Source organism: Antedon mediterranea, chromosome 3, assembly GCF_964355755.1.
Source record: "Antedon mediterranea chromosome 3, ecAntMedi1.1, whole genome shotgun sequence".
NCBI lineage: Eukaryota > Metazoa > Echinodermata > Crinoidea > Comatulida > Antedonidae > Antedon > Antedon mediterranea.
Window position 1 is genome coordinate 22582778 of NC_092672.1, and position 27251 is coordinate 22610028.

General features: G+C 32.8%; 1 long non-coding RNA gene across 1 annotated transcript; it reads left to right on the forward strand.

The window, feature by feature from the left end:
- Nucleotides 1-3880: 3880 nt before the first annotated feature.
- Nucleotides 3881-25625, forward strand: LOC140043951 (uncharacterized). The gene is made up of 3 exons (XR_011844443.1): nucleotides 3881-3913; nucleotides 24854-24914; nucleotides 25569-25625. It is a non-coding gene; the product is annotated as an uncharacterized lncRNA (long non-coding RNA).
- Nucleotides 25626-27251: the final 1626 nt, after the last annotated feature.

The window sequence follows — 27251 nt, forward strand, 5'->3', positions numbered from 1 at the left end:
GGTTCACATAAATTGACTGCTTTATAATTATCAGCGAAAGACGCTGCATGGATCCATATCAGTTTGTATATTGCGTTAATGAGGACGATTTTTTATTTGTTATTTTTTAAATCTTTTTGGCTCATCTGACAAAGCTAAGTCCTATGCAGATCTTCATTTTTTAAATTTCCTCTCGGCATTTAATACCATCGACTCTCTTATGTATTAATAGATACATATGTATTAATTCGAATGTACCGGCTATTGATGACATTTCAGAGGATTTTTTATCTCAAGTTGACTTTCCTTGTGACGAAATCTTGAATATTTTATCAACGTTGAATATTACTAAAACAGCTGGACCTGATGGTATTCACCCACGCATCTTAGTCGAACTAAAGGATATCATTTGCTATCCCCTCCATATTATTTTTACGAAATTGTTTCAAGAAGGAGCCGTCCCTAATAGTTGGAAACGGGCTACAGTGGTACCGATTTTTAAAAAAGGAGTGAAGTCTGACCCAAGCAACTATAGACCTGTGAGTTTAACTTCGGTAGTTGGTAAAATTATGGAGAGAATTATCAGGAAGGAATTATTGGACTTTCTTGAACATCACTCACTTATTTGTTATGAGCAATTTGGTTTCCGGCAAGGTCGTTCCTGTGCTTTACAATTACTTGATGTTCTTGAAAACTGGTTTTCTTATTTTGATAATCAGGATTGTTTTGATTGTATCTACCTTGACTACAAGAAGGCTTTCGATAGTGTGCCTCATCATAGACTCCTTCTGAAAATGAGTGCATTGGGTATTAGAGGTAAACTTCTAAACTGGTTTCAAGAATTTCTTAACGATAGACAACAACGGGTTAGTGTCAATGGATGTGTTTCAGATTGGGCTGATGTTCGTAGTGGTATCCCGCAAGGAAGCGTCGTTGGACCTGTTCTTTTCATTATGTTTATAAATGATTTACCTTCTGTTATTTCCTCCTCTGTACGCATGTTTGCAGATGATACTAAATTGTATAGAGTAGTTAACACTGTGAATGATGCTCAAGTTCTACAAGAAGATTTAGAGAAAGCATGTGACTGGTCTGACAAATGGCAATTACCTTTTAACGAGGGTAAGTGCAAAGTAATGCACTTTGGGAAGAAAAACAACAAACATCTGTATGCCATGCGTGGTTTCTTATTGAATGAAGTTGATCATGAAAAAGACCTCGGTGTTACTATTGACTCTAAACTTGTTTTTAATGTACATGTGGCAGATGTAGCAATGAGAGCAAATCGGAAGTTGGGCATGGTATATCGAGCTTTCAAGTTTTTAAATATGGATGGGTTTCTTCGTTTATATAAAGCTATTATTCGTCCGACCTTGGAATACTGCAACGTTGTTTTTAACTCGCTACATTGTAAGGAGGAAGACCTATTGGAAAAAGTCCAAGAACGTGCCACCAAGCTTATTTTTTCCATTCGTCATTTACCTTATTCAGAAAGGCTGAAAATTCTCAACCTACCTACTCTCGCATACAGAAGGCAAAGAGCTCATTTGATACAGATTTTTAAAATTTTACATGGAGTGGATAGTATTTCTGCTGATTCTTTTTTTGAGCGTGATGAAGATGTTAGAACACGTGGTCATTCTTTTAAATTAAAATTTAAGTTCTCACGCACAAATTGGATGAGGGACTCATTTGGTCGAAAAGCTATTATATTATGGAATTCGTTATCGGAGGATGTAGTAGCTTCAAGATCAACCAATCAATTTAAGTCCGGTCTTGAACGGGCATGGTCCAACCACCCTCTTAAATTTGCGCCATATTCAAGAGTTGATGTAATTATCAAGAGGGGCTTATAGGCATAGCCTAGCCTCGACTCCGGACCCAGCATTGCTGAGCTCCGGAAACAAGTAAACAAGTAAGTAAGTAAGTAAGATAAGCTTTGTTTTGCCCATGCCTCACCTCCATCTATCCAATCTGGAGCAGTTGTATCTTAGATGGTGATTTTAATGAAATGAGTATTTTAAGAATGTTGTTTATAAGAGAGGCAAAATGTTTTTGAAAAAAAATGAGACCGTCGATATCTAGCTTTGAAAGAAGCAATTGTTGTGGAATATTTAATTTCAGTTGGTAGGTTATTCCATATTTAAGAATATTGTTTTTAACAGAGGCAAAAACATTCCACAATATCAGTGTTCAGTGGCATGGTACAAGTTTACACCATGAGGCAAATGTATTTCTAATGTTATATTAAAATGGTACAATTGACGTTAATGCTATTAGGCCTGTCAATTTGGCTGATATGCAAGAGCTTATGGTCAGTGTGATAAAACTGGGTAGATTCAGAAATACAAGATATTCGATATAATACTCGTAACGAAGAGTTCAAGTATGTTTACATGACCATTGCGTGATGGTATATCATTAACATCTTTAGGCCTATACAGGATTACACTATCAGGTAAAAAAAAAATACTTGACCTTGTCGTTACCATGACCATTACGTGATGGTAAATCATTAACCTGAGTTAAAAATTTATCTTGTAAAGTCTAAGAGAAAGTCCCCTCAAGAAAACCTTTAGCACGGGGATGTTAAACTCGCCGATTAAATGAATTCGGTTGTACGTGGGTCTAAAAGCATTAAGAGTTGAAGTAAGTTTATAGTGAAGTCGTCTTTATTACCATCAGAACAAATGCTTTTTTTTTGGTAAGAAGTTGGTCTTAGTTCATTATCAATATATCGTCGTTGGGTTCAAGATCATGTCTTCTGATTAATAAGAAAGACGACTTAACCAGCACTACTTTTGGACCGAGTAAACGGTCTTGCCTTTATAAGAAATAACCAATTTGAGGTATTTCAGTGTCAGATATAGAATCATTGAACCACGTGTCAGAGTCGTGTTTTGAGACGACTGGATTACTTTCAAGTCTCTAAACTTGTTGACTGTCTTACTGCTTCTAGCAATTCAAATGGTGGTTTACATGGTCGCTCTATGCCACACGTTTGTTATCAGAGTCGGAGGCATATTCACTGTCAACCGATTCTCTATCATTAGTTTTAAAAAAGAAGTCACTGAACAGAGGCAAGGAACATGGGTGTAGTAGGCTATCAGATGTCAACTGATTTCGCGAGAGCGTAAAACTCATCCTCTAAAAAGTTGGCGAAATTCAGATGGAATCAATAGTTGCAATCGTCGCATTGAATACCGCGTTGATTCGATCTGACACACTTAGTACAAGAACCGAATGGATCCTTAGTGGGCCGAGGTTATATGCTATATCACCACTCAGTGCGAGAATCAAAAGCGAAACAAATGCAAGATCAGTATATGCTAGTATGGTTTATTTTAAACTTCGGAATGACAAACGAATAAAGAATCTATGTATAGGCTAGTAAGTCTTAAGAAGCGTGTCATTATTTGTGTTGATTCCACAGTATCAGTTGACTTTAACAAGTATTCTGCCTTCCCCCTTTTACAAATTACAGATATTAATAGAACTACTAGGACAGTTCTTTGATGTCCCATGTTCGCTGTATGTGGCCTGTACAATACAGACAAATAAATAAATAAATAGATAAACGGTACAGCTTGAAACAAAAACAAAAGGATAAAACTCAATTGTAATTTAAAATACAATGGAGATCACGGTTAAATCAAAACAATTGTACAGTTCTTGTGAGTATATAATTACAAATTACCGATCTCTTGACAATAAGTTAGTGTTATTTGTTTTGTCGAGAAACTACTAGGCCTATATTTGGAAAATCACAAGAAGGGTAGGGCGCAGGATTGTAATTGATGTATATACTTGAATTTAAACAGGATGCATGTGTTCTCTTGGTAAAACGCAATCTACAAAATGTGTCACCTGCTTCACAAAGAAGATAGCGTTATTCCATTCATAATCCGTACAGGTTACCTACATCTTTAATACAGTAAGTCGTTTGTTATACACAGTTCATTGTTGCTATATTATTATTCATAGAGAGCACTCCCGGATCACGTCATTATTTCTTATAATATATTTTGAAATTTTAAATAATGCAATGTTTAACCAGGTTTTATATTTGTTTCTATATATTTGGTATTAATGAAAATAATGTATTTGTTCTGTATATTGGAAAAAATATATAAAAAGAAATATATCTACAATATGATTTTAATTATTTGTATATAATTTGACACACGCATATATAAAGACGGGTAAGTGTGCTCACAACACTCAATTTATGTTGTAATGGGTGACATGAATGAAAGTGTAAATATTGGTTGGTATGAGTAGGTGTTCTGTAAACTTATGTAGTGATTTTGTTGTCAATGAGTGAAATGGAAACGTCTAGGAAAGGTATAGTGTTATTAGTCATATGTTCTGTGAAAGTGATGTTGTGTGTGGGATCGATTGAGTTTAGATGATAATTAAGGTTGTCAGCAGCTCCTTCTGGAACAACTGCTAAAACGTCATCTACGTATCTTTTCCATATCAGTGGCTTAATTTCTGTATTAGCTGTTTTAAGTGCTTCCTCTTCTAGCCATTCTAGAAACAGGTTCACCACAATAGGGCTCACTGGGCTTCCCATCGAAACACCTTCTATTTGTTTATAGAAGGATCCGTTGAAGCTGAAATAGGTGGTATTTATCAGAAGGGACAGCAATTCTAAAATGTCATCGACGGAGAGATTTTTACGTTCTTTTAAGTCATCATCATTTTTTAGTTTTATTCGTATGATTTTCAATGCTAATTCTGTGGGTGTCTTGGTGAATAGGGATACAACATCGTACGAGACAAATGTGTAGTTCTGTGGGACATTTAACGTCGCAAGTTCTTTAACTAAGTCTTTGGAGTTCTTTACATGATGTATAGTGTTTCCAACTAGGGGCTCTAAAATATCGGCGAGGCTTTTTCCTAAGTTATAGTATATGGAGTTGATGCAGTCAACAATAGGACGAAGCGGTACATTCATTTTGTGTATTTTTGGAAGGCAGTAAATTCGTGGTGTTACTTCTGCTGTAGGGAACAGTATTCTTTTTTGCTTTGGTGTTATTTTCTCTTCTTGGATAACACCAAGCGGTAAACTTCACAATGGCTCCTTTCAACCGTGTCATCGTCACGCCGTTACGTCACCAGAACGTATTCACTTATGATTATGCCTTGCTGTTGGTAGGCGAAACGTTAAGTCCTCTGGAAATGTAAGTACCGATATCATCTTACAAACTTGACATTATATTGGATCATATAGAAGTAACTTTTTATCACATTATATTATCAGATCCAAATGAACTTATTTAACAGTCCATTGTTGCTTAATCAGAGCACACCGGAACACTTCATTCAATTTTTCAATAGTAGCCTATATTTATATAATACAATTTTTAATAACCAGATTTTATATGTTTTTAATATTTTGTAATAACCAATTGATGATATATTTAATATGTATATTGGACAAAATAAAAAAGAAATATATTTGACATACTATATATTATTTTATATAACTTAACGTACGCACATACAAAGCAGACAACTAACGGGTAAACTTTACTTTGATTAGAAGAAATAAATGTTTATTTGATTTGATATAATAATTCTAATATTTGCTAAGTCTACTCTGAGACCCGTAAGAGACTATCTCTGGATTTAGTCTCGACAATCTTTAGTCCTGGACTAAACCAGTATCAAAATCGGCAAAAGATAGTCATAAATACGGGCCAATGAGATTGTGGCCTACACTATGCAGTCATTCACATTAACCTCAACAACAGTCACTGATCGTTTTATATTTTAGTACATATAGATATAGATATCACATACCAGTCCATAAATCACATTTAGTCCAAAATATCATAACCAGCAACTACAATTGAAAAACATTCATGTAAACAAGAAAAAGCAATTTGCAAATATAAACTGAACTTGTCATGTCACACAACAAAGTGGCAAGTACGCCACCACTATTTTGGAACGTAAGTGATAACAGTTATCAGACATTCAAACACTCTCCGTTTATTTAAGTGTTGATATACTATTTGTTAGCAAAGTGTATTTAGAAGTGATAGTGAGTTGAAAATTACAGTAGGCCTGTACAGATGGCCTATGATTGTGTAAATGCTATTTTAGGAAACAAATGCAATCTTTGTCTTGCTAGTACTTAAAGTGGAGCTCCACCCAGAAAATTACTATTTTTCATACATTTTCAACTATTATTTAAAAATATCATCCCTTATACTTCATATTTTTTTGAATTTTTTTTTCAATGAGTACGATTTTCTTTTAAATCACGCCTTTTTGCGTTTTGGGGGGATACCTTGTAATTTCCTATTCTTTTACATGCAAAAGGGGGGTATATTTGAATAATCCTAAAAAATTCATTTCTTCACCAAAAAAAAAATGTAAAATGTATATTTATGTAATTTTTCCAGATCTTTCTATTTCTGGTATTTTTATCACGTATACATTGCGCAATTTTGCGTAAATAGACACTTTCCCCCGTTCGGGTCCAATTGGGTTTTTTATTTTGCTAGGGAGTACGATCACGTGACATTTTTCACAATCACACTACTGCAGCTGGCGATCTGTTATTTTGTCGCGATGTTATTTTTGACGGGCGAAAAGTATATTAAAACATTCTGAATGTGACCCTATTATGTTTCACAGTGTAATAATGTGATTATGAGACTATTACTAAAATGTCAAATTTAACGAGATTTGAGAAAGATGTGGCTATATATTCAATAAAGCTAGGCCTAGGCCTACTACTAGAGTGTAGGCATGTACCGATGCTGCTTAGCTTGGCCTCTAGCTAGGCTAGGCTGACAGCAGTGAAGTTTGTTTTGCTGTCACCCGACCTTGGCCTACCCATGGGCCATGATAGGGTGCCTGAATAGTTGCTTTTCAGTCAGGTCTAAGCTTGCACATCGCTTTACTATTCTTTACTACTCTTGTTCTGTATAGGATTTTGTGTTCCACAATTCTTAATGTGCGAGAAAACCCAGGAACGATAAATGGGGCGAAACGACCATGCCTATGAATACATAGGCCTCTAGACAAAAATTCAAGGCTAGCTAGGCTGAGCAGACGGCTTAGCTAGGCCTAGCTCTAGCTTAAAGTTAAAAGCAATCTGATAAGATTATTATGCTGTTGTTGTACAGTGAAAATCATGAGGTTACATGTAAATTATACTGACATTCTTATCGGAAATATTAGTTAGGCCTAAACAAATCGTATTAATTGTGTGTATAAAATTTATTCCCCATTTTTCGACACATAATTTACCAAAGGGGAGACATTTCCACAATGCGTTGACCAGCGACTAAAACGCGTCAGTCGCTAAGTGTAACGCGTTTCACGACGTATTGTAAACTAATAACCCCTAAGTTACTGAAAAACTGTAATTTGTTAAAAAACACTATTTTCTGACCGATTTTTTAGAAATGAGTTTTTGGAAAATATTTCCGTATTTTTCCTGGTTTTTGTTATGTAATCACTTTCAATTAAACATACTTAAACATAATATAAGCTGAGAAAGTCTGAGTGTAGCTCCACTTTAAAGATGTATTGTCCCCCAATAACATGATCAATAAAGATTAATTAAATCAGACTTTGAATAGATTATTTTGTTACTCACTTCTGGCCGTAGAAAAAAATAATAATTTCACTTAAAAAATAACATAATACAGTAAATGGTTAAATTCAACCAAAAATCCATTGGCTGGCGGTCAATTTGATCATTTTTGCTTAAATGCTTTTTTTAGATCAAATTTATCGAAAAGTGGACATGGGACATTAAATTGCATATTCAACAACAAAAAAGTTAAAAATTATTTTTCAGGGGGGACAATACATCTTTAAACGAAATGTCCTAGATTTAATTAATTTTGTATGCCTACTAACTATATGGCCGTCCAATAAAGTGTAATTTGATTGTATGAGTGATGGACTGATTTCGCGAGAGCGTAAAACTCATCCTCTAAACAGTTGGTACAATTCAGATGGAATCAATAGTTGCAATCGTCGCATTGAATACCGCGTTGATTCGATCTGACACACTTAGTACAAGAACCGAATGGATCCTTATAGTGGCCTGGGGTTATATGCTATATCACCACTCAGTGCGAGAATCAAAAGCGAAACAAATGCAAGATCAGTATATGCTAGTATGGTTTATTTTAAACTTCGGAGTGACAAACGAATAAAGAATCTATGTAGGCCTATAGGCTGGCAAGTCTTGGGAAGCGTGTTATTATTTGTGTTGACTCCACGGTATCGGTTGACTTGATGAGTATTCCGCATTCACTTCAAAACGTCCATTTACAAATTACAGATATTAATAGAACTACTATACTAGGGCAGTTCTTTGATGTCCCATGTTCGCTGTATGTGGCCTGTACAATACAGCTTATAACTACAAATTACCGATCTCTTGACAATAATTTTTATGAGGTGGTTCACTTTACAAACTAGTGTATGATATTGTCTTAAAATGAACTCAAAGAACCTGAACGTGAACCTGATTCAAGTTGTCATATTTTACTACAAGATGCACACTAGGAACAATGTTAAAATATGCAAATTAATTACTTGTGAACTTGATTAAGCTTGGTTGGCGTAGACATAATTTACATTTAAGGAGCTTCTCTAATTTGTTTCGGAAAATTTACTTTTTAAATTCTTAAAATGTTGTATGTATCGGCCTGTAGGCCTAATTGTTAGTGTTATTTCTTTTGTCGAGAAACTACTAGGCCTATATTTGGAAAATCACAAGAAGGGCAGGGCGTAGGATTGTAATTGATGTCTGTAATTGAATTTAAACAGGATGGCATGTGTTGTCTTGGTAAAACGCAATCTGCAATATGTATCATCTGCTTCACAAAGAAGATAGCGTTATTCCATCCATAATCCGTACAGGTTACCTACATCTTTAATAAGTCGTTTGTTATACACAGTTCATTGTTGCTATATTATTATTCATAGAGAGCACTCCCGGATCACTTCATTATTTCTTATAGTATATTTTGAAACAGCTTTAAATAATACAATGTTTAACCAGGTTTTATATTTTTTTCTATATATTTGGTATTAATGAAAATAATGTATTTGTTCTGTATATTGGAAAAAATATATAAAAAAGAAATATATTTACAATATGATTTTAATTATTTGTATATAATTTGACACACGCACATACAAAGACGCAGACAACTGATGGGTAAACTTTTACTTTGATTAGAAGAATTTAATATTGGATTTGATATAATCATTCTAATTTTTGTTAATTAGGCCTATAATCACAGACAAAATGAGATTTTAGGCTACAGTAATCATTCATAATACCGTAAGCATTAATCTACAAGCACATTGTCATAAATGTAGGCCATACAACATTGGAATGTTGGTCCTTAACTCGCTGAGATTCTGTATTACCGGAGGTTAGAGCCTATTTATACACGTATATGCGTAAGCCATGGCGTACGCATTGCGTAGCATACGCCTTGCGTGTGAACTAAGCACTTACTACGCCACGGCCGTGGCGTTAGATAACGAGCCTAACGCTGTGTCGCATGTTCCACAGTTCATTGTTGCTTGATAATTTATTCATTCAGAGCACACCGGAACACAATTTTTCAATAGTATATTTATATAATACAATTTTTAATAACCAGATTTTAAATTATATTTTGTAATGACCAATTAATGATATATTTAATATGTATATTGGACAAAATAAAAAAAGAAATATATTTGACATACTATATTATTATTTGAAATAACTTAACGTACGCACATACAAAGACGCAGACAACTAACGGGTAAACTTTACTTTGATTAGAAGAAATAAGTGTTTATTTGATTTGATATAATAATTCTAATATTTGCTACGTCTACTCTGAGACCATTAAGGTCCGTAATAATGACTGGACTATCTCTGGATTTAGTCTGGACAATCTTTAGTCCTGGACTAAACCAGTATTAAAATCGGCAAAAGATGTCATGAATACGGGCCAATGAGATTGTGGCCTACACTATGCAGTCATTCACAGTAAGCATTAACCTCAACAACAGTCACTGATCGTTTTATATTTTAGTAGGCCTATATAGAATGATATATATATCACATACCAGTCCATAAATCAAATTTAGTCCAAAATATCATAACCAGCAACTACAATTGAAAAAACATTCCTGTAAACAAGAAAAACAATTTACAAATATATTAATAAACAACTTCATTTAACAGGTCTGCCTCATTATTTAAGCCCTTAATTTCAGGACTGAACTTGTCATGTCACACAACAAAGCGGCAAGTACGCCACCAGTATTTTGGAACGTAAGTGATAACAGTTATCAGACATTCAAACGCTCTCAGTTTATTTAAGTGTTGATATACTACTTGTTAGTACAGTTAAAACTTAAGAAAGCGATGAAATGGCAAGAGGCAATAATAAAAAAATTCAAATGTAGGCCTACAATAAAAATGCAAACATTTTTTTTAATTTGGAATAATTAATATAACTTTATAAGTCATTGCAGTCATTTCCCAGGTACGTACTTCTCAAGATCCAGGTCATAGAATGTAGAGTCGCCCACCCTTCTTCAGCAGCAGCACACGTGTGTGATGGCATGATGGCTCATCAAAAAAAGTTCTCAAAATGAAACATGTATTTATGTGGTGAACAAGTTGTTACGTTTGTTACTGGTAATATTTTGTGGTAATAATGTATAGTATAGTGAATGTTGATAGACAAAAATGGCGAAATAAATGTAAAGGTACACTCTACTAAACTACTAGGCTAGCATAGCTAGGCCCATAGAGATATTATATGCTAGGCCTAAATACTACTCTACTAGTCTAGGCCTAGAGCTAAGCCCTAGGCTAAGTGTCTGTAGGCGTACTTATGTAGGGTGATGTAGGCCTATGGCTATGTCACACCAAAATCAGTCCGGGCCAAAATCGGGAGTGTTGACAAAGTGCGAGGCAGCGAGGCACGCGAGGCAAGCGAGGCAAGCGCGGCATGCCAAATATTTGTGCGAGGCATCATTTTATCATTTCCAAAAGTGCGAGGCATGCGAGGCATATAGTTTACAATTTCAAAAAGGTGCGAGGCATATCTTAACGTGCTATTATGCTATATTATAGGCCTAATAATCAAATAATATTTTGTCACACCCCTGCGCCTAGATCCGGTAGACCCGAGAGATGGAAAATCTCTCTGTACTATTTAGCAGGTAGCGGAATGATTCAGCCCCCAGCTCAGAGGATTGTGGTGCATTCCCCTCCTATAGCACGTGGTTTCAGCAGCAACGCACAGACTTCTCTCTGAGCGCGGCGTGCCAAAGACATTTTTGACATTCCATTCTCTAGGAACAACACGTGTACCTCTCTCGCAAATAAGGTGAACAGCGATTGCCAGGACAAGTTCAATAACTGGCGGTGAATAAAAGGTAACTGATATGGCGATCCAATAACATGCCGCAAAGAAAAAAATTGCGACAGAATTCTGGAGCGCGTGTGAAAAAAGACTTACGTCCGACAATTGTAATACTAGGCCTAAAATTAAACTTTAGCTAATATGCTTAGCCCTAACCTAGATAAGAGGCCTATGTAGAAAATAATTTAATCAATTTTGATATAATAATAATTGGTGTAATATTTAATAATGATACACTATTCCTGTTTTAGTAAGCTAGGTATATTACGAACGATTTTTATTTATTGTTGTCCATGTACGTACTAATCAACCTGGCGCTAGTTTCCTTCGCTTGTATTTTTACTCCAAATTTGATAACTAACTTTATCGTGTGAATACCACACCTTAGAAGTATACCTCATGAGTACTTTAATGAAAGAATCACATAAAAAGTAACAAATAAATCCTTAAATTAATGATTTTACAGGCGTGTTTCTCGCACACTGTTCGCGAATTTCACTTATTCAATGTTCAATATTTTTGTTTCTATGGAGCGCCAAAAGAGCAACGATAATAGAGGACTAAAACTCAGTGGAATGCGTCAATTTCTCAAGCATTTATTGGTGAAAAACACGTTTTTATATTTGTTAATTTGTCAATAAAAATGCTGTAATATGTTACTGCTGATACTGTTCTGTTTTCAAAGAATGATAATCGATCCTAAATCAACATCACTACCTAGTCTAGACCTAGGACATCCTACTAAGGATATTATGATGAATTATTCTATTTTATTCTTTAAAAGGTTACCGAAACCGTGTACATTATCAACAGTACACCGGTGAACAGTAACATTTTTCCTTACTGACAGTGACAAAATCTATTGAAATTGTACTTGATTTTCACCAAATAATGCGTTAAATATAAATGGATTCCACAGAGTTTTTAGCCCTCTAATTAATTTTGCTCTTTTGGCGTTCCATAGAAACCAAAATATTGAACATTGAGTGTGCGAAATGCGAGAAAAACAACGTCTGTAAAATCACCAATTTAATGGATTTATTGTTACTTTTATGTGATTTTTCTTCATTAAAGTAGGCCTACTAATTCTAAGCTGTGGTATTCAGGATAAAGTTGGTTAAAATACAAGGCAGGTGCAAAAGGAAACTAGCCTAGCGGGCCTAGGCCTAGGCTACTTCAATTTCGGTGATTTCCTGCCTTGCAATTTTGAGAAATGATAAAATGATGCCTCGCATTTTTTGATGATGGTAAAACGATGCCTCGCATAAATTTCTGACTTGCCTCGCATGCCTTCCCTGCCTCGCGTGCCTCGCTGCCTCGCACTTTGTTACTACCCCAAAATCGGTCCGATCTTGCAAATATATGGTGCGCAAAATGAGTCATAATGTATATATCATTTAAAAAGGCCATGATTAGTCATTATATTGAAAACTACGGGGTTTTATTTGTTATTTTAATATTATAAATTAAGACTGTATTTTTTATCATCATTATTACTATTAGTAGTAACTCATCAATAATTAGTAGGCCTACGTCTAATTTTTAGGTTTTTTGTGTACAATTAATTCTCTGCCTGTTTTTAATCCATTTTGTTCTTTTGTTTTTTAAACATCTTCGTTTCCCCATGATGTTAAAAACAATTTAATTTATTACTAATTTATGGTTAATCAATCAATATCAATTCAGTACAATCATTATAAAACAATTATCCAATATTGATAAGGCTGAGGAAGGAAAAAGGCCTCAATCATAAAATAAAATCTGGCTGGCAATATCAGCGTCTCATACCCGTTCATGTGAGTGTGTGGCAGGCTGAAATATGAGTGAACACCTAAGTCATGTTTTTAGATAAAATACATTTATTTATAGTATTTATCCGACAAGATAACTTACTTATAAATATCATGGGATATTTTTCTAGGCATAAACAACTTAAAACAGCATTATAGGCCTAGCTAGTAATTCAATTAAAATCGACAGAAGAAAAACCCGGACCGATTTTGGCAGTGGCGGACTGCTTTTGGCCACAACTTTAGAGCCAAAACTGGTCCGGCCGGACCGATTTTGGCCCCGGACCATATTTGTCGTGACAGCTATACTAGACAAAAAGGGTGCTGGAGTAATAGTATCGTAGAAGGAACAGGTAGGCTGGCCCAGGCCTAGTAAAAGTTAGGCATATAGCTAGCTAGGCCTAGGTACTGTTTAGGCATAGCATACTAAGGCCTGTCTTGCTTACTAGGCCTGGGCATAATATTAGGCCTATAGGATAGATAATCATAGCACTTTTCCTACTGGAATTACGGAAAGACTTGGCGAAAAACGCCGTGGTTAGGATTCCGGCACCGGAACTCAACTGCTCACCGTTAGGGAATCCGACACGCTATTGCGCATGCCCAGAGAGGGGTGTCACGAAAGCTCAGACCACGAAAGCTCAGACCCCCTAAGACCTAAGGGCGCGTTTATACAACACGCTATTACACGCATATTCTACACGCCTACGAAAAGTGTGTTGTATAACAACAAAGAGATTCCGTGTAATGAGATTTTAATTGCAAAAAAGGCTACTTGGCTGAATCCTAAAATTTGGTGGATTCCCGGTCGCCGTTACCGTGTTGGAAGTGTCCTCAGGGTATATTTTGACCTCTCGTTAAAACACGTCGTAATATCAATCATTGCTAACAAGATTGGGCCCATTTATTGCTGCTTCGCTGCCAGCAATCATCCTCCTACCACGTCTTACGCCAAGCCTAGTGGGGCCAACTCGTAGTGGGAGTAGGCCTCTATCGTTTCCCACTCCAAACAGAATTAAAAAAATAACATCGCAAAAATGGCATCTTCTTCCATAGTGTATAGATAATAATAATAATAATAATAATAATAATATTTATTCGGTCATCAATGTAAAAATAACCAGGAATGAGAATAGGCTAAAGCCCAAACAGATTCTGCACTCACTCCATACAATACAATCAGTTAAAGATAAAACCATATACAAGAAAAATACAAATAAATTATACATAACATGAAATATAATGTTTTGTTAGAGCAGCCTTAAATATTGAAATTGTTTGTGAATCTTTTATGTCATTTGGTATTTGCTCCCATAGTCTAGGAAAGAAAGAAATAAAACAATGAAACCCTTAAAATAACTTTTATTAATTTAAATGAACCGAGAACAAAATAAACAACAATGCAAACGTGAACGAATACAATATAATGAAAATGGTAAAAACCGCACGAATACATCGGACAGCGAGGAGGCGACGACGATTGTTGACAACTCAGCCAATTCAAGCGCGAACATCGATTTGACCTTTTATCCTAGCATGAACTGCGTGTTGATGAAACTTCCGGCATAACACGGTATCGTGATTTCTAGTATAACAGCAAACGTTAAGGTGGGTTGACCTCGGTCCGAACAACACGCTAAAAATTAAAGCCGTGTTCAAATTTAGGGTGTTGTATAAACACGACCTAAGATCACGAAAGCTAAGACCCAACACCTAAGATTACAAATATTTATCTTTCGCACCTGCCTTGTATTTTAACTCCCAACATTTATTCTGAATACCACACCTTAGAATTGGCACTTTCATGAAAAAGAATCACATAAAAAGTAACAAATACATTTTTAAATTGATGATTTTACAGACGTTTTTCTCGCACACAAAATGACTAGCCTACAGTACAGTAGGCCTACCCCATGGGCCATGTTCAATGTTTTTGTTTCTATGGAACGTCAAAAGAGCAAAAATTATATAGAGGGCTGAAAACTCTGTGGAGTCCATCTACAGTGTGGATGGAACAATGTAAAATTAAAATTGTAATGATAATAGTATAATCATGCAAGTACGAAGAAATAAATACTGGCAAATAAATTTTAATTTAAAAATCATGATAAGTTTTTTTGTTTCGTTTTCTTTCTGTTTTTATACTTGTACTATTATTGTTGCTCTTTTGGCGCTCCATAGAAACAAAAACATTGAGCATGGGGAGCTCGAGGTGTTACATTGTCATTACAGTATACAAAGAAACACATCTGTAAAATCATCAATTTAAAGGATTTATTTATTTGTTATTATGTGTTTCTCCTTCTGAAAGTACTTATAAGTCCTAATTTTAAAGTGTGGTGTTCAGGATAAAGTTAGTCAACAAATTTGGAGTCAAAATACAAGAAAGGCAGGTGCGTAAGAAAAACATCCTCTGAACCAACACAATGGAGTAAATATATACCAACAAACAACCCGTCAAGTTTGTTTGTTGTAAAGAAAAAATATACATTTACTCAACGGGCGAAAATAATGTGAGTTTATCTATGTTTTGCAGTAGTATTAAATTATATTTATGGTAATAAATGAAACCTACTGTGTTTAAAATTATGTATGGATAAACAAGTATTGTTTTTAAGCTGTAGTATATCTTAGTATTTGTAATCTTAGGTGTTGGGTCTTAGCTTTCGTGATCTTAGGTCTTAGGGGGTCTGAGCTTTCGTGGTCTGAGGTTTCGTGACACCCGCCCAGAGAGCCGGTAATCGGCGACTCTATACTTTATCAACAGCGATGGATCATTTCATAGCTCCGCAACGGGGCGAACTAGCGTAGATGCCTACTAATACGGGATCCACTAATAGTAAATACTATACTGTAGGCTAGGCCTACCAGCTAGACGTGACCAGTGGGCCTATTTATTTTGTAATTAAAAAGTGGTTGCTTCATTCATATATAAACTTCATATAATTATGAATTATATAATTACATGAGTTGACTAGATTTATGATTTTTCAAGTTCAAAATAAAAGATTTCATATAACGCATTATAACTGTACATAACATTCAATCACAAGTTAATTTGTTGACGGCAGCCACCGCGTGGATGTGAAAAAACTGGGGGTCGCAACGCTACTACAGCATTACGATTCTTACTGTAGATAGATACTGATTCTTATTAATATCATAATAATTATTTTAACTCGTGACGTAGTCGTATTTTAATTATTAATTCAAGTTCAAGTTCAAGTTCAAATTCATGTATGGCCTAGGCCAAGTTTCATCCTTCGCTCTCTTGCTCGCGCAACGACTAACTAGGCTACAGTAAATCCTCTCAGGTAGTGTGGTTTGTGGCACAAGCTATAATTCACTTCCCAGAGCTCTGGGCATGCGCAATAGCGTGTCGGATTCCCTAACGGTGGGCAGTTGAGTTCCGGTGTCGGAATCCTAACCACGGCGTAAAAAAAAGGGTTTCAAGATGATTTTAGGGGCCAAACCATATCATATAATATAATTATAAATAAAGGAAGTAAATTTGTTAAACATCTTTGTATCAAAATTGATTAAATTCACATCTTTATTGAATGATGGCACAGAATAGTTGTAGCTCTGTTGTTAAGAAAGCTAATTGTAATACTGTACTCCCTGCCCAAATTGGTGGGCTGCCTTTTGATGGATTACTTCCTGGCCTAGCCTTTGATGATAAGATGGAAGCAATGGATTAACTGAATAAAGTTTACTTAGAACAGTAGGTGTGTGTTTATAACAAAGAAAGATGAATGTTTTCATTTTTTAGTGAATTACTGATTCTATTTAACTCAGCTCTGCCTTTTCTCCCCATTACATTCAACTCACAAACATTCAAATATTTGTATACTAATGCCAAGGCATGATAACATGCTGCCACAGCAGCCAGCTATACTACAGTATCACCTAGTTTATTTAGCAGGGTTCTGGAATATCAGCAGAAGTTGTAGCAAAGCATGTTGCATCTTATGGTTGTTACCTTCAGTAGCTATTATTAAATCAAATCATTATCACAGGCAGAATAGCAAAGCATCTTGCATCTTGTGTTTGTTACCTTCAGTAGCTATTAAATCAAATCATTATCACAGGCAGAATAGCAAAGCATCTTGCATCTTGTGGTTGTTACCTTCAGTAGCTATTAAATCAAATCAATATCACAGGCAGAATAGCAAAGCATCTTGCATCTTGTGGTTGTTACCTTCAGTAGCTATTAAATCAAATCATTATCACAGGCAGAATAGCAAAGCATCTTGCATCTTGTGGTTGTTACCTTCAGTAGCTATTAAATCAAATCATTATCACAGGCAGAATAGCAAAGCATCTTGCATCTTGTGGTTGTTACCTTCAGTAGCTATTAAATCAAATCATTATCACAGGCAGAATAGCAAAGCATCTTGTATCTTGTGGTTGTTACCTTCAGTAGCTATTAAATCAAATCATTATCACAGGCAGAATAGCAAAGCATCTTGCATCATTCTTATGGTTGTTACCTTCAGTAGCTATTAAATCAAATCATTATCACAGGCAGAATAGCAAAGCAACTTGCATCTTATGGTTGTTACCTTCAGTAGCTATTAAATCAAGTCATTATCACAGGCAGAATAGCAAAGCATCTTGCATCTTGTGGTTGTTACCTTCAGTAGCTATTTAATCAAATCATTATCACAGGCAGAATAGCAAAGCATCTTGCATCTTGTGGTTGTTACCTTCAGTAGCTATTAAATCAAATCATTATCACAGGCAGAATAGCAAAGCATCCTGTATCTTATGGTTGTTACCTTCAGTAGCTATTAAATCAAATCAATATCACAGGCAGAATAGCAAAGCATCTTGCATCTTGTGGTTGTTACCTTCTGTAGCTATTAAATCAAATCAATATCACAGGCAGAATAGCAAAGCATCTTGCATCTTATGGATGTTACCTTCTGTAGCTATTAAATCAAATCAAAATCACAGGAAGAATGGCAACATTTTATTTTAACATATTTAAAAATACTATATTTAAAACTGTACCTTAGTATATGAACATAATAAAAACTGTAAATCCAGAAGAACAACATAAAAAAAAGTAATTCACAATGTGTAAATCATTCAAAAGTCTGATGGAATATGAATTGATGATACAAAAGGATTTAAATATCTTGTCACCTGACCAGTGCACATTCTTAGTGAATTCAGTCTTTTATCTCATTTTTATTTACCAAGTAAAGAGTGACTTAAATCCTCACATATTTTCATAGCCTTTGTCAGCTTATTGGGGTTTGATCATGTCATCTGGACTAATTTTAATAATATTTGTTTTTCTCTTTTATTCTCTATCTAGAAAACCATGGCACTTTTAACTTTTAAATCCCCAAAAAATAAAAAATTATTATAAACACTCAACATGTATAGAATTTGTCAAATTTTATATACATTTTTATTAACATAGTAAATAAGTCAATACAGTATATTGTGTCATGTTTGTTGTGATTGTTTGTTATCCAAACATGATAAATATATGTATACATTACCTTTTTTTTATACATCATTAATGATCATAACAGTTTAAATTTGTAACTTTATCATATAGATGTTGCCTCTTTCACTGTAAATGAATTGATAAAATGCACTTTGTGAAGTGAAACAAATTAATGTAATAAAATTCACTTAATGAAATTCACTTAATGAAATAAATTAAATCAATAAATTTAAACTCAGATTACAAATACTGCCACCAGTGTCCCAACATTTGAGATCACTTCTTTCTTATAAATACTGCCACCAATGTAAGCTTATTTGTTATCTTTGCTGTTCTATATTTGTAATCAATACAAAGGTTAAAGTGTAAATATTACCTTTTTATGGATTCTCTGCCTGCAGTGTTCAGCCTAATCTAATACTGTTTTACTTAAATTGTACAAAGGGTTCTTAAAGCTTATCCACATGTCTAAATTAGACGGAAGTTTTTCAATTCAATTGTTATTTACAGTTTTGCTGAAAGAAATTGATAGGTTGCTAATTTAAATTGATTTAACAAAGTTACGAATGTGAATTGAGAGATTGTTCGCCTAGAGGGCGTTTTTAAGAATTGTGTTGTTAATTGGTCAAACATTTTAAAAGATTACTTTGTACTGTTCATATTTATTTTACAGGGTGTGAGTTAGTGTAGCTACTGTATGACACAAAGTACAATGTTATTGAACTTCCTTCAATACAGACTTGTAAACAATTGACTATTATGTAATTTGCACATTTTGAGCTTTGCTGTCATGTGAATATACAATCACATAAAATCATTAAATTAATTTTGCAGTTAATTAAATGATGATTAAAATTTAGTACATAAATAAATAAACACTTTAATTGATTAATGTATTCACCATGTGACATGATCAAAAAGAAAAATCAATATGCATCTGTAGTATAAGATGCTTTTATTAAAATGTCATTATAGCACACGGCAGAATTGGAAGTAAAGTTTCACAATAGTAAAAAATAGTTTAAATGGAATAAATTGAAAAATCTATACAAAATTAACAAATTAGGATAACAAGAAACAAACATGATACAAATAAGATAACAATTTATTTGACATTGACATTATCTTATATTATGACCTTTGGATTTTCTATTTATTTTACCTTGTCTTTAACCAATATTACATTTGAAATTGTAGGGCAATGATACAATGAAAGCAAACATTAAATCATGCGACTTTAAATACTTGATTGACGCAGACAATTTATAACAATTCTTCATTATTTCATATTATTATTAGTATTGGTCTTCATTTCATATCTTTAAAAGTAAAATTTTCACTGTAGAGTATTGTGATGTAGCTGTTTAACAATTCTTGTCCAGTATTGGTCTTCATTATTTCATGTCTTTAAATGTAAAATGTTCACTATAGAGTATTTGTGTTGTAGCTGTTTAACAATCCTTGTCCAGTATTGGTCTTCATTATTTCATGTCTTTAAAAGTAAAATGTTCACTATAGAGTATTTGTGTTGTAGCTGTTTGTCATGTTGGTTTACCTGCTTATCTTTACATTATATTAGTATGTTAAACATTTTGTACAGTAAAGAGTTAAGTTGTACATTTTACCCAGTTGTTTCTTGTCTTTATTGAAAATGATACCTTAATATCAGTGGTACTGGTGTCACACAGTGCATCCAAAAAGAATAAACAAAAACAACAACAAAAGTAATTAAATGAACAAATTGAACATTAAACTTTTAAACTTCTAAACTTCTTATACATTTTTTAGTGAATTTATTTGTTGCTTTCTAATTAATAAAGTATCAAATACATTCTACAGTATTGTTTTATACCTGTTATATCATGTTGGTTTATCTGTGCCTTTCTGTTTAATAAAGTGTAATACAGTATTGTCTTATACCTGTTATATCATGTTGGTTTATGTGTGCCTTTCTATTTAATAAAGTGTAATACAGTATTGTTTTATACCTGTTATATCATGTTGGTTTATCTGTGGCTTTCTATTTAATAAAGTGTATCAAATACATTATTGTTTTATACCTGTTATATCATGTTGGTTTATCTGTGGCTTTCTATTTAATAAAGTGTATTAATACAGTATTGTTTTATACCTGTTATATCATGTTGGTTTATCTGTGGCTTTCTATTTAATAAAGTGTATTAATACAGTATTGTCTTATACCTGTTATATCATGTTGGTTTATCTGTGGCTTTCTATTTAATAAAGTGTAATACAGTATTGTTTTATACCTGTTATATCATGTTGGTTTATCTGTGGCTTTCTATTTAATAAAGTGTATTAATACAGTATTGTCTTATATCTGTTATATCATGTTGGTTTATCTGTGGCTTTCTATTTAATAAAGTGTATTAATACAGTATTGTCTTATATCTGTTATATCATGTTGGTTTATCTGTGGCTTTCTATTTAATAAAGTGTATCAAATACAGTATTGTTTTATACCTGTTATATCATGTTGGTTTATCTGTGGCTTTCTATTTAATAAAGTGTAATACAGTATTGTTTTATACCTGTTATATCATGTTGGTTTATCTGTGGCTTTCTATTTAATAAAGTGTAATACAGTATTGTTTTATACCTGTTATATCATGTTGGTTTATCTGTGGCTTTCTATTTAATAAAGTGTAATACAGTATTGTCTTATACCTGTTATATCATGTTGGTTTATCTGTGGCTTTCTATTTAATAAAGTGTATCAAATACAGTATTGTTTTATACCTGTTATATCATGTTGGTTTATCTTTGCCTTTCTATTTAATAAAGTGTAATACAGTATTGTTTTATACCTGTTATATCATGTTGGTTTATCTGTGGCTTTCTATTTAATAAAGTGTATCAAATACATTATTGTTTTATACCTGTTATATCATGTTGGTTTATGTGTGGCTTTCTATTTAATAAAGTGTAATACAGTATTGTTTTATACCTGTTATATCATGTTGGTTTATCTGTGGCTTTCTATTTAATAAAGTGTATTAATACAGTATTGTTTTATACCTGTTATATCATGTTGGTTTATCTGTGGCTTTCTATTTAATAAAGTGTAATACAGTATTGTTTTATACCTGTTATATCATGTTGGTTTATCTGTGGCTTTCTATTTAATAAAGTGTATTAATACAGTATTGTCTTATACCTGTTATATCATGTTGGTTTATCTGTGGCTTTCTATTTAATAAAGTGTAATACAGTATTGTCTTATACCTGTTATATCATGTTGGTTTATCTGTGGCTTTCTATTTAATAAAGTGTATCAAATACAGTATTGTTTTATACCTGTTATATCATGTTGGTTTATCTGTGGCTTTCTATTTAATAAAGTGTATTAATACAGTATTGTCTTATACCTGTTATATCATGTTGGTTTATCTGTGGCTTTCTATTTAATAAAGTGTAATACAGTATTGTTTTATACCTGTTATATCATGTTGGTTTATCTGTGGCTTTCTATTTAATAAAGTGTATCAAATACAGTATTGTTTTATACCTGTTATATCATGTTGGTTTATCTGTGGCTTTCTATTTAATAAAGTGTATCAAATACATTATTGTTTTATACCTGTTATATCATGTTGGTTTATGTGTGGCTTTCTATTTAATAAAGTGTATCAAATACATTATTGTTTTATACCTGTTATATCATGTTGGTTTATCTGTGGCTTTCTATTTAATAAAGTGTATCAAATACAGTATTGTTTTATTCCTGTTATATCATGTTGGTTTATCTGTGGCTTTCTATTTAATAAAGTGTATCAAATACATTATTGTTTTATACCTGTTATATCATGTTGGTTTATGTGTGGCTTTCTATTTAATAAAGTGTAATACAGTATTGTTTTATACCTGTTATATCATGTTGGTTTATCTGTGGCTTTCTATTTAATAAAGTGTATTAATACAGTATTGTTTTATACCTGTTATATCATGTTGGTTTATCTGTGGCTTTCTATTTAATAAAGTGTAATACAGTATTGTTTTATACCTGTTATATCATGTTGGTTTATCTGTGGCTTTCTATTTAATAAAGTGTATTAATACAGTATTGTCTTATACCTGTTATATCATGTTGGTTTATCTGTGGCTTTCTATTTAATAAAGTGTAATACAGTATTGTTTTATACCTGTTATATCATGTTGGTTTATCTGTGGCTTTCTATTTAATAAAGTGTATTAATACAGTATTGTCTTATATCTGTTATATCATGTTGGTTTATCTGTGCCTTTCTGTTTAATAAAGTGTATCAAATACAGTATTGTCTTATACCTGTTATATCATGTTGGTTTATCTGTGCCTTTCTGTTTAATAAAGTGTATTAATACAGTATTGTCTTATACCTGTTATATCATGTTGGTTTATCTGTGGCTTTCTATTTAATAAAGTGTATTAATACAGTATTGTCTTATACCTGTTATATCATGTTGGTTTATCTGTGGCTTTCTGTTTAATAAAGTGTATCAAATACAGTATTGTCTTATACCTGTTATATCATGTTGGTTTATCTGTGGCTTTCTATTTAATAAAGTGTATTAATACAGTATTGTTTTTTAACTCTTATACTATGTTGGTTGATACTCTGTTGGTTGATACTATGTTGGTTGGTCTATCTATTTTTATAAACTGTGCATGATGTAAAGTAACTATATTTTTGGTTTATCTGTTGGCCCCTGGCTGTTGTTTGAACTTGGACTACATTAATCTAATAACCTTTGCCTTAGTTTACTGTTTGTTTGTCAACCTGTTATTCCCTTAGTAATATCATATCTGAAAACTAAGCAAATATTAAACCAGGCTTTGTTGCACTATTGTAGCATTGAATATAGTAGGTTTATTTATATACTTTTTTTTCACAATAAACTTTTTTTCAGTTTGTCTAAGTCTGTCTTTATACAATTTTGTTGAAATATTATTATCAACCAAAGTACAACATACTGTAAAATTTACTTTATAAAGTAAATTTTACAGTATGTTGTACTTTGGTCGATAATAATATTTAAGTTGTTTGTCAGAATGTCTTTGCATCTCAGAATGCATTTAAAAAAAAATTTCGACTCCGTATCTTTATTTTAAAACAAGCTAATTTATTATTATATCTGACCAATAATTGTCTTCACTATTGCTGAAGCCAGAGTAGTAAGATTGTCATGCTTTCCTTCTCAGTGCAGTCAAAATTGTTTGTGCCACTGTCTCCATGTTGTAACCATTATCTTAGTTTAAGAAACAATAATCTGTTAAATGTACCCTTTTCTAAAACTAAACGATGGAAACACTCAGTTCACTTGTTTGTCTAATTCCAAGTAAAAATATATTGCATAATTTTTACAAGACCTTAATCAGTCATTATTAGAGTTTACCTGAGGTACCTTGATACACCTTGTTTGCTTTACCTAAAATGGTAATTCACGTTGGTTTGTAGTTCTAATCAACTAAATAATAAAAATAAAGCAAACACTAAGTCACGCTATGTTGTAATTTGTATAGAATCCATTGAATTGCACTGGTTATCACTATATAAATAATGATATAAAAGTGTTTGGTCTTCTGTACAACAACCACTTGCATTCAACTTTTGAAGAGAAACGTTGCATATTTTGGATTTATTTTATTTTAGCATTACCACTGTAAGTGTATGTAGTACTTGTAGGTCTAAATAATGTTATAACATTATTTGATAGAGAAAGCATTGGTTGAGGAAATTGTTGATAGAGGAGACATTAGATTATACATTTACTCTATTTCAACATCATGTTATAACATTATTTGATAGAGAAAGCATTGGTTGAGGAAATTGTTGATAGTGGAGACATTGTATTATATATTTACTCTATTTCAACATCATGTTCAGTACTTGTACCGTATTTATATTTGTTACTTTCAAAATTAGAGGGAGGGATGCTTTTATTTAGGAAAAGGGTGATTTAAAGCCACAACAGTCTATAGATGATTCTAATGATATGTTGCTTCATCACCTTTGCTGTTGTCATGAGCTGTTATCACTAAGTATCTACCATTAATATTCAAGTAACTCGTAATCATCTATTTTTTAATGTGTGTGTTACTTTAATATAAACCCTACAAATTTTGAATTGACAAATTGTTTTTATTTTAAACCGTTTTAAACATTATACATTGTTTCTGCCTTTTTTTAATTTAGCAGAATTGCAATGGATCTCATCAAACTAGAACTTCTTGATCTTTGTGCGTTCAATGGCATTCAGGTAGGCAAGTTTACACTGTTTTTTTAGTATAATACAATTTAACCAGCAACAATTAACTAGCAATACTTAGCTTCTTAGCAACTTAATAAATTGTTCTATGAGCTAACGCGCTGGAAACGGAAGAGAAAGCAAGTAACTAAATGAATTAAAAGTCACAATATGGCAGTATAAATAAAATAGAGTCACAACAACTTCAACTTACAGTGCCATAATGGATCACAATGATCATTGTAGTGCTTATAAATACTCTTGGCTCATTTGATGTGATTGTTTTGTTTATTTATTTGACCAGCATGACATCAATACAATACATGCAATAAAATATATGAAAGATGAAAAATGCTGGGCAGGGGCAGCTTAAGCAAAATACATTGCTGTAAATCAAAGAAGCCAGCTACCCTTCATACAAAAATAAATATTTTAAAAATAATTAAATACAAATTTCAAATTTTTCTATAAAAATGTCTACAAAAATTAAGACAAGAAGAAAAAAAACTTATTTATTTGGGCAATCTAATATACTATGATAATATTATAATATAATGGCTGTAATTTAATACAACATGGAATGTATGTTGTCTATGTTTACTATAGTATGTATTTTAATGAAAAATGTAACTGAATGCATATTGATCTATATGTTTTATTTCATAGATTGCAAGAGAAAGAACTGCTGAAGAAATTTTCCATTTCATTGTCAGCAACAATGCTGTCAACATCAAGAACCAGGTATACATCAATTTGTTTTCCTTTGTAATGAATTTGATAATACAGACCTTAAATTACTTGACACTAATTCAAGTGCATCATACTAATTTGTTGAGCATTTTTTAGTGTTAAAAAGTATATTGTGTGTTTATATCTTATCTTAGCTGTATGTTAGGTGGTTTGTCAATATAATTTAGTACATTATAGTCTTTCAGTACAATTTGCTTAGACAATTTGATTGGCTAATACCCGATTTGAATAATAGCTTGGTAACCCAATCCCCTGTAATTGTAATTAATTTCAGAATCTGAACAATGATATATTTATTCATCTGTTGAACAAATAACTAACAAACTTCATAAGAAATATATACATCACTGAAAGAAAAATACAAGGCACAAGGCAGTGAAAAAAGGGATGAACAGGTGTCAAACACTTCTATCCACATTGGACCCCTTGTACAAATAACAAAACATAAAAACACAAACATTTACGATATAAAAATAGCTGAAATGATTCTATTTTAAGTTTCATAAAGCATGCAACATGCCATCATTTACAACCTGGATTTCACACAGCAGTTTGAAACAAACAATTCAATTTTCCATTTATAAAATGTACCATAACATTAACAAATTGACAAAACCTAACCATTTTTGTTAAAAAAGCCTGAAACATGGTAGAACACTGGAGGCCTTTTGCTACCCCTCCACCACCAGTTCCTGTGGCTGATTATTCAAACTCTATATGATCATTTATATGATCATCCTAACATAGGTATGATGCTATTTTGACACCAAGATTAGTTTGTGTTTTCTCAAAGATACAACCATTCTTCTGATAAAAATATGTGATGATATGTTTATAATGTGATATAGAAATAATTTGAAAATTAATTTCCCATGTTACTCCATTGAATAAGAACATCATGTCCTTCTGCGGCAAATGACAGTCATCAATGTTAATGATTGACTTGTAACATTTTCCCTATTTAGAATATACGTCATGAACCAATCATGCACATTAATTTAGATGTTGGTGCACTACCCACTGATTCTTGAGGCTGACATCAAACCCTATCAGCTCAAGCTCTGTGTTGTATACAGATTTAACCACCAGACTAGTGACTGTTTTATTACTACAGTATTACTATTTTATTATTGTATTAAATTATTCAAGACCCAACAGTGTATCAAAACACCAATACAGGATCAAAATAAAAGTACAATTATATTTCCATGATAAAAATATTAATATAATTAAAAAACTATTCATTAAACATTACCAATTCAACAGATTTAGTTATACAAGTTATTTAAAATGACATTAAATGCTGTATAAGTATAAATGTGTAAGTATTACAACTAAAAATATCAATGTTAGGAAAAATTTAACTAGATCATTATAAAGCTCTGTTTACACTATTAACCTTCATGTGACAAAAAAATGTGATTTGCCCATATATGGACAAAATGATGCCATATCACCACCATATTTGGGCAAATCACCACCATATTTGGGCACATCACACATTTTTTTGTAAATCTAGTCTAGTGATAGTATAGACATAGCTGAAGTTGAGCAACATTACAGAAAGAACTGTTTTTACTATATAATAGGCACATGAAC